Source organism: Eleutherodactylus coqui, chromosome 4, assembly GCF_035609145.1.
Source record: "Eleutherodactylus coqui strain aEleCoq1 chromosome 4, aEleCoq1.hap1, whole genome shotgun sequence".
Lineage (NCBI taxonomy): Eukaryota > Metazoa > Chordata > Amphibia > Anura > Eleutherodactylidae > Eleutherodactylus > Eleutherodactylus coqui.
The window spans coordinates 135,944,200-135,950,199 of record NC_089840.1 but is presented as its reverse complement, the minus strand read 5'-3'; the positions used below and the strand labels follow the sequence as shown (position 1 = coordinate 135,950,199).

The window sequence follows — 6,000 nt, the reverse complement described above, 5'->3', positions numbered from 1 at the left end:
ATACGCCCCGTCGCCTTATACGCCGGTATATACGGTATATTGTATACAAGGAGTGTAGTGGGAGCTCAGTTATGGCAACGCTGCACACATGCTCTGTTAGGCTTCACCCATCAGTAACTCGTAATCCAATTAACGTATAGAACTAGTGTGTTTATATATACACATGAAATACTCCACAAATTGATGCCTGCAGGACATTGGCTATTTAAAACCACTATCCAATAGGTTTCTGTTTCCCAATTTGTTCTCCCAATCACCGCCCCTGGATGGTCTGCACACTCGTTCTATACCTATTACATCAAGTGTGGTTATATTACCTTTGTCATATAAAATATGGTGAAGCTTCCACCATATTACAGCTAGCTGCATGTATAGCATCAAAAATATGGTCAGTAATATGTTCCCGTAAGGGTCTGATCGCAGATCCACACATGGTGCATGTAATAACCCACACCACATAAGTGGTAGAGCAATTATTAAAACTGAAAATGCAGTAGGTTTTGTTAGTGGTCCTACATTTATGGTAACCTGTAAGATCCAACTAAGTTGGAGAAATGCACTTCCTGCTACCAATCATAGGTTCCATTAGTGCAACTTCTCCCAGCACAGAAATTACTTCCAGGTTTCAGTCGATCTAAATTTACTTTCGGAAAAAATGGGAAAATATGTCCTAATTATAGCCACTAATTGATACTCATTAAAGCATTGAAGGTGTTACTAATGTGTTAGTGTCTTCTCAACTATTAAGAGAAAATTGAAATCATTGTTTCCTATCTATTTGTAGCAACTTGCAATCCTCATGCTATCAGTTTGTAACTTATGCTTGCTAAATGTGCTGCAAGATGCCATTCCTCCGAATACTCCTGTTCTGCATCACAAAATCTTCAGATCACAGTACAAATCATAATTTTTTTCTGAACAAACTAGAAGTCCTTTTTAATGCATTTATCTGTTGCATCTAAATCTGTGCAGACGTATTGATAACCATCAAATCCACTCTTACATTAGCTTCATATGCTGTTTCAGTTTCCCTTGCTGGTTACATATTTGTGTGGCTCTGTTCACACTTTCTGCTTTTCCTCTTGTTTATCTAAGCCTAAAATATTTGTCCCTCCAGAATGTAGGCTATTAAGTACTTTGAGGAACTTAAAGGGGTTGTCTCGCGAAAGCAAGTGGGGTTATACACTTCTGTATGGCCATATTAATGCACTTCGTAATATACATCGTGCATTAAATATGAGCCATACAGAAGTTATTCACTTACCTTCCCTGCGCTGGCGTCCCCGTTGCCATGGCTCCGTCTAACTTCAGCGTCTAATCGCCCGATTAGACGCGCTTGCGCAGAAGGGTCTTCTGCCTTCGGCTCGGTTCGGCAGCAGTGGCGTTCTGGCTCCGCCCTTTCTACACGTCATCGCGTAGCTCCGCCCCGTCACGTGTGCTGATTCCAGCCAATCAGGAGGCTGGTATCGGCACACGTCATGGAGGACTAAGACGCACGTTGGCCAAGCTCCCTGCTCCAGCCCGCTATTAACAGCACTCAGACCTGCCAAGACCCATAAAATCCGCACCTGATGGCAGAGAAGGAAGAGACACTCCAGGAGGGAGCCAAAGGACACCTGTCGGCGTTCCTCCGCAAGTCGACGGCCCGAGACACCCACGAGGATGCCTGCAAGATGGCGCCGGAGCACGGCATGAGGGAGAAGCCCACCTGCAGATGTTGGCCACAGGTCCCGCACCTGGCTGGCAAGCCCAGCAATCGTTAAGTATGCCAGCCCAGGCACGACCTCCCCTGGAGTCAGCGGCAGTGGTTTCACCAGATGTGAGGGGGAGAGACAGTAAAGCCCATTCAAGTGTGTCTGCTGGCACAGCACCGAACCCTTCCCTACATAGCTAGCTTTGTTTAGCGAGATGGGTCATTGAGCGGCAGGCAGCTGCAGTTTCTGAAAAAGTTCATAATTTAGCATAGTGGCAGGGGGGGGCATGTTTCTTCAGGGGCTACCGCTTACCCAATTAGGCAAGACAGGCTAGTTGATAGCTGTTAACTGCCTGCACTAGGCAGCTTGTAGTCTGAGTTAGGGGCCCCAGGTCCTGCTTGTTTTGTTATTTGGTTATGTCCATCCCTACCCCTAGTCTGGTCGCATCTATTTTTCCCTCCTCACTCCCCTACCCCAGTCCTGACCGGAGGTCGTGGGAAGCAAGTCTAGGCTGCAGATCCTGTAGCAGTGGTCACCATGGCGGCTTTAACTTTCTGCACGTTAAACGTCGAAGGCCTGAACATGCCACAAAAAAACAAATCATCTACCATCTTCATAAAAAGGGGATCATGGTGGCCCTGTTACAGGAAATGCATTTCAAACTGGTAGGTGTCCCAATATGCAAATCGCACAATTATCCGCTCTGGTTCCATGGGCCCACCCATCAAGGAGAGCGAGTGCAGTATCTATTGCACTTCACAGAACCCTACAGCGCCATGGGGTCTCCTCTTGTGTGGATCCTGAGGGCAGATTCCTCTTTCACAAACTAGAAGTGATGGGTAACATAACATTTGCCAACATTTATCTCCCCAACCAGAACCAGACCTCACACGCCACCAGAATCTTGAGGGAAAATGGAGTTTGCGGACAGTTTGAAGATTGTCCCAAGAGGAGACTTTAACCTGGTACTGGACCCCGCCCTAGACACGTCTTCCGGTAAGTCCTCAATCTCTCGAGCGGCAATACGGTCCCTTTAGAAAAACAGTCTCGCTACATCAGGGAAACCTATGGCGAGTACTCCACCCGGTTGTCAAGGATTACTCCTTCCACTCTGCGGCACATAACTCCTACAGCAGAATAGACCTTCTTATGGTCTCCCAGGGTCTCCTGGATTGCTCTCCCAATTGTTCACACAAACTTTTTGTGGTCAGACCATTCCCCAGTCTTAAAAGGGTTGGCTCCCGGGAAAATAGGCTCCCTGAGGAGACTGTCGTTCAATCTCCAGGTGTGGACCCTCTGAGCGATCAGCATTTCAGACATCAGGGGGAAAACCCAGGATTTTGTAGAAGTCCACTGTAATGATACCACCCCGTCCCCTGAGAAGTGGGAAGCTCTAAAATGTGTTTTGAGGGGTGTCCTGATCTCACATGGAACACGCCTTAAAGGAGAGGTCTGCCACCCTGAACGCCCTCCTGACAACTTGACATCAAAGACAACCAACAAACACCAACAATCCGACACGCTCAGGGCCCAAATCTCATCCTTCAGGCAGCAGATTTTGACCATCGTCGACCAGAGATCCCTAATATATAGAGATAAATTAAGAGGATCATTCGAATATGGCGATAAATACGGTAGTTGGCTGGCCAGAACCCTGCACCCTAGAACGCTATTAACTAATATCCCTGAAATAGTCGCGCGGGGAGCACCTGCTTCACAAGACGGAAGATATCCTGGAGGAATTCAGGACCTTTTTATAGCAAATTACCGGGTTTTTTTTGTTTGTTTTTTCCCCTCCCTTTTCTCCTGCGCATATAAGACGCATCAGATGAGACACACCTGGGTTTGAGGAGGAAAATGAGAGAAAAATATTTTGAACTCCCCAGACCAGGCAGTGAGGGAGGTATTACAGGAGAAATAAACGGCAGTAGTACCACCTCGGAATGAAGTATATACCACTAAATCAACCTGTCATTCAGGATCCAGGAAAGCGGAGTGTAAATGTAATGGTGATCTCATTACTTGGCATCCAGCTTTCCAGGAGCCCTGAATCCCACGTTGAATAGTTATGGCAATGCATGTGGTATGCATGCTTGCATAACTCTGCAGTTGGCATTCAGGATCCTGGAAGAGCTGAGTGACAATGTAATGATTCCATTAGTTGTCACCCAACTTTCCAGGAACCCTGCATGGCATGTATCATTATGGTTATGCATAACTAGGCACAAATATATACACAGCTTTCTCCCTCTGCCCCTCCCTCTCGTTGTAGCTGGCAGATGTGAGTGTCTGTACATAACAGCTGACTGCTGAGGCAGGGGGGAGCAGCAGCTCCCTCACTAATCAGCTGTTGTATGGGTGCTGGTGTGGAACGGACCTGCTATCTTTCACACTGTCAGCAATATAGCAGGAGCCGACTGTTTGTACAATAGCTTCCTGCTCCTCCCCCCGCCACAAGAAATCAGCTGTTGTACGGGCTTCTCTGCTCCTCCTCCAGCAATCAGCTGTTGTGTGGGCCAGGCCGCTCTGCTCCCTGCTCCTAATCCCCGCCCCCAGCAGTCAGCTGTTGTGCGGCCGCTCTGCTCTACTGCTGTGCCGGCTTTGTATGCAAACGGCCAGCAGCTCGGTGAGAAGGATTTGAAATCCTTTTCTGCTCCTGCCAGGTCTGATCTCGGCACTTTCGCTCTATAAGGCGCACTGACTTTTTCACTTAACTTTGGAGGGGAAAAAAGTGCGTCTTAAAGCGAAAAATACAGTATATAGTATTGAGCCTGGAGCCGAGCCATTCGGAAATCCAGAGAAAGAGGCCTATCTCGCAGCTAATGCTCCAGGGAAACTTTCAAACATAGAGATCTGAAGTTGGATTTGTCCACCCAGGAACTGTCTGAGAGTCCAAAATCTGAAAGTGGGCAAGAGCCCCAGGCCGGACGGGTTTACCGCCAGGTTCTACAAATTATTCCAGAAAGATCTGTCCCCCATGGCATTGGAGGCATTCAATGTGACTAGTCTGGGTCAGCCCTTCCCTTCACAGGCTCTACAAGCTTACAACGGTCATCCCCCAAGCCGGGCAAGGATGTGTTGGTCTGTGGGAACTTCAGACCCATTTTACTAATCTAGATATCAAATTGTTTGCCAAACTTATAGCCAACAGATTCCAAAATATACCACAACTTGTCCTTTGCCTCTCTGCCTGGGACAAAGCCCACCTGCTCCCTGTGAACAACACCATAAAGATGCTGCTTATTGATGGAGCCAAGCATTGCGGAATCCCTCTATGCCTACTGGCGATTGATGACAAAAAGGCTTTTGTTTGAGTAAGTTGGCCCTTTCTCTGCCACACTCGACAGAATGTGTCTGGGAGCGGATAAAACAGTGGATATTGGCACTATACCACAGCCTCACAGCAAGACCCCTGGTTAATGGGGAGCTGTCTGAGGCCTTCTGGATTGGGACCAGGCAGGGCTGTCCACTCTCGCCATTCTTATATGTCCTGACCATGGAGACACTGGCCAATTCCATCCGCAACAACGGGGCCATCAGGGGAATCCAAATTGGGAACCTGGAGCATAAAATGGCTCTCTTCGCAGACTACCTGCTTCTGTATATGTCCAATCCCCAAATTGGCATGCCAATCCTCCTCGAGGAGTACAAAAGATTCAGTAGGGTCAGCAATTATTAAGTTAACACTCAAAAATCTGAGCTCCTGAATATCACACTTGCGCAGACGGAGGTGTCCCACCTAGAAAAATCGTTCACCTTTCGTTGGCGCAGTGCAAACATAGTATCTAGGTATCCAGCTCCCGGCAGATGTCTCAAAGGCATTTAGACTCAACTACCTCCTATTCGCAGAAAGAATGGAGAGACCTGAGTAAATGGAGATAACTGTTTCTCTCATGGAGCAGCCGGATCAATGTGGTCAAGATGTATATACTGCCAAAATTTCTCTACTTATGCTCTCAAAAGTCTAATCGGTATAGTTTGGCATATCTGAAGAAACTGAGCCTTAACAGCATTTGTGTGGAGAGGGCGCAAACCACACATGTGCCTCGCACTCCTAATGAGGAGAATGGAGGCCTAGGCCTCCCCGATTTCACCCTTTACTATATAGGGCTAGTGTTTCTAACTATACTGGACATTCTTAAACAGATCTTCGAAGCTATGGGTGGAGGCGGAACATGAGGGTGCTGAGGGCTACCTACAGGCAGCTGTCTAGATCTCCTCCCCCCCCAAACTGATTAAGGCTCTACTTATTTAGTCCCCATTCTGTATCCAACTTAAGAACTGGACAGGCTTCGCGGCATCAAAG

At 47.6% G+C, this 6,000-nt stretch overlaps 1 long non-coding RNA gene across 1 annotated transcript in view; it reads left to right on the top strand.

Annotated features, from left to right (window-relative positions):
- Positions 1-2,575: 2,575 nt before the first annotated feature.
- The window catches only part of LOC136625720 (uncharacterized), a 48,291-nt gene continuing 44,866 nt past the window's right edge, over positions 2,576-6,000 (top strand). The window contains exon 1 of the long non-coding RNA XR_010792571.1: positions 2,576-2,690. This is a non-coding gene — a long non-coding RNA (uncharacterized lncRNA). The remainder of the gene's footprint in view (positions 2,691-6,000) is intronic.